Raw genomic sequence first — 3,548 nt, forward strand, 5'->3', positions numbered from 1 at the left:
AACAATACGTGGATTTATGCTGTGTAATGTATATATTCAACTTACTAGCAGTAAATTTATAACAAAACAAAAAAGAAAAAAAATGAGAAAGATGTAGTCAATGGAAAAATTTCTTAATACCATTGGTCTATTGCAAGTTTGTAACCGACATACAGACAGTCTTCTGAAAGCTTGTTTGAATTTGGACAAATGGCTGGCAAGCTGTTCGGAACTAGATTTAATTCCAGATCATATTGTATAGACGTACCCAACACTAATTCCCTCCCAAAAAATATTAATGTAGTAAACATTGTGGTGTATTTTAATCCCCCCTTTTAGTGTCCTAATTAGTCGACAAAAAGTACGGCAAGCCTGCTTAAATGAATTGTTTAGACGTCAGTGGATTCTCTTCGAGCAAATGAATTGTTTGGAAGTGATTCGCTCATTGAATTGGTTAGATTTCCGCGCTTCTGTTTTGCGCAAATATGGTTATTCGGTTATATGAAATGAGTGCGAATTATTCGATCATTTGAATCGGTTGGGCTAATGTACTTCTTTCGTGCGTAACTTAAAGAATACTTTTTGAGAAAATGCCATCTCGTGTATTATTTGCCATGTGGCATGGAGAGCGTTGCATTGTGATTACTGAGTAGCTCGGTGATTATGAAGTTTTATTATTATTTTTGAATCTCCTTTTTATGCTAGGGCTTCAGGCAGAAACTAAAAGTGTTGCAAGGAACTCTTTCTTTTGTTAACTTCAGTTTTCGACAAAATACTTTGTTCGAATACACTCTTATCAGCTTTTCACGGGGTACAAGCAATTATAAATATCGATTTTCAACCTGTTATGGTCTTACATATTAATATGCAGCAAGATATAGAATTCTAAGCGCAATGTATTGGCTACATTCATGATTTTGTGTTTTAAATGCAGATAATTCTTACGGGATAAGGAGAATGAAATCGTTCTTTAAAATCGAAGAAAGCTACGTGGGACAAATGTATACGTTGAACAACATTATTCATATGCTGTGCGTAAGGAAAGAAGAAAACTTCATAATCATTTATTGCAAGCACGTAGTCAAGGACATACTGCGTATATACGTTACCGCCATCTGTTCATCAATGGACGAAGGCATTTCCTTTCACAACCTGAAAAAAAATGAACAGAGAGAAATGACTCATGTAGATCCAATTGAAGAAAAAAACCATTGCGAGTGGATACACTGTTTGCACTCATACACCTGAAACGTTTCTATCGCCTGTCAATCAATAGCAGCAGCAGATTTGCCAAGATAAAAGAAATTCCTGAGTCCCTTCACCGAGCCATAACCTGATTCGAAGAACAACTAGGTGAAATATTGTCTCATGAGGAAAATGTTCTAAACCATCTTCACAAATAAGTAATAACAAATCCTTTCGCAGTGATAATATTTCAATTGACAATCGATAATTTAGTGTTCTTTTTTTTTTTTCATGAAAACGCTCGAGAACTTAGAAGTAAATGGAATTCATTTTACAAAAGCATTCTAAACAATAACTTTCAAGTAATTGCGATTACTGAAACTTGGCTACCTAATAGCCACGCTGATAATGAACTGTTTGTCGACATATATAATTATTAGATCAGATAGAAATTTAATTTCCACTGTTTAAAAAAAAAAACAGATGGTGGTGTTCTATTAGCAATAAACAAAGATTTCAAAGTTCAATCATTTCCTCCTCCAGATATAACCTTGGATTCTATTCTTGTGAAAATTACTGTAAATAATGTCTCTTCTCTTTTCCTTGGTCTTGTATGTTTTCCCATTGGATCTAATAATAGTGTGTATCACAATTATATTGATTAATTATGTAGCTACTTGCTGCCGAAAAGTAATATTCTCCTAATAGGCGATTGGAATCAACTGCAAATAAAAGGAATTAATTTTGATTTTCTTAGTTCTACGATTACTTGTCGGGAATTATTTAATTTTATGAATTTATATAACTTAAAAACTAAATAATATTAAAAATGAACTTACTAGAACGTTAGATCTAGTTCTTGCAAATATAAATTATGTTGAAGTGACACGCGAATCTCAATTTTTAGTACCTGAAGGTACTCATCACCCTGCATTGCTTATTGATTTTCACTATTGTAGCTAAGGGATCCAATACTAAAAGTGAACATAGTAAATCAGATTATAACTTTTACAAAGTAAACTTTCAGCAGTTGCATCAGCTAACTGTGAAACCGTAACTAATAGTTCTACGGCTAACAAGGCTGTTGATATTTTCTATAAAATAATGAATGATATTTTTGACAGGTGTACCACGCAAGAAAAATAATAAGAAATATATTGTCTCGTTCACGCCTGACATAATCAAATAGATAAAGAGTAAAGAGCATCATCGAAGAAAATGGAGACAGGGAAACGGGGATATCACCTATCATTCAAATAAACTTAAAGAATTACGGGTTATCTCTAAGCGGGAAATTTCAAGCGCTCATGAAAAATACGTAAACGATTAAGAATCCAATATACTTGCAAATCCAAAAAAAATTTGGACTTAAATTCAAAAACAAAAATGGCAATTCTGACAGCACAATTCTGAATTATGAAGAACTTCAATTAAATACCGAAATAGATATTGCTAATGCATTTATGCAACACTTTCAAGTCTCATATAATAAATCTGAGTATGATTTTAAGCCTTTAGTACATCATGGTAACTCTTATCTGCTTAATCACTTCACATTCTCTCATGTTCAAGTCGAAGAAGTCGTCGATGCAATCAAGCGACTTAGACCTCGAACATCCTTAGGACCTGATAAAATTCCACCGTTTATAATTAAGGGTTACATTCATTTACTTAAATATTCATTGCAGCCATATTTAGTAAATTACTATAGCTAGTTCTCACTTAGCAACAGGACGAAAAGTTGCTGATATTAGGGATGCGCACGAGTCGAGACACTCTTTCTAAAATTCGAGACGAGTCGAGGCAAACGTATTTCTCGACTCGAATTTTCGAGTCGAGACTCGAGTCGAGTCGAGACAGCTGGTAAAAATCTCGACTCGACTCGAATGTCTCGAAAATCTTTCTATATTTTTTAATATTATTTTGAAGAAAATACTCGCTCAGAAACACTCGGCACGAGAATTTCGGAAACTGCAGGAGTTGTCAGGTGTTCGAGGAGTGCTGTGGTGATTGTCTTCAACAAGTGGCGGGGCCCCGCGTGGCGTAGTCGCTAACGCTCTCGCCTCCGGTGCGAGCGGTCCCGGGTTCGATTCCCGGTGGGGGCACTCGGTCGAAAAAGTGTAAAACGCTTTTTCAGGCCAGCCACCCTGAATGACGTTTTCCTGGGTTTTCCTCATTCACACCAGGCAAATGCCGGGGTGGTACCTAACTTATAGGTCCCAGGCCGCTTCCTTCCTTCCCCAATCCTTTTTTCCTTCCCTTACCCCGGATTGTGTGCTCGCCGAGGGACGTCATCCCTCAAAACGTTAAGGGCTAAATGGCCTTAGATGCCGAAAGCCCAGAAATCTAAATCCCATCCCATCAACAAGTGGCGGAACCAAGGG

General features: G+C 36.2%; 1 non-coding gene across 1 annotated transcript; it reads left to right on the forward strand.

The window, feature by feature from the left end:
- The first annotated feature begins 3,195 nt into the window (after window positions 1–3,195).
- TRNAR-CCG (transfer RNA arginine (anticodon CCG)) lies at window positions 3,196–3,269 on the forward strand. The gene has a single exon. It is a non-coding gene; the product is annotated as a tRNA-Arg (tRNA).
- Window positions 3,270–3,548: the final 279 nt, after the last annotated feature.

The sequence above is a fragment of the Thermobia domestica genome, chromosome 16, assembly GCF_964235325.1.
Source record: "Thermobia domestica chromosome 16, izTheDome1.hap1.1, whole genome shotgun sequence".
NCBI lineage: Eukaryota > Metazoa > Arthropoda > Insecta > Zygentoma > Lepismatidae > Thermobia > Thermobia domestica.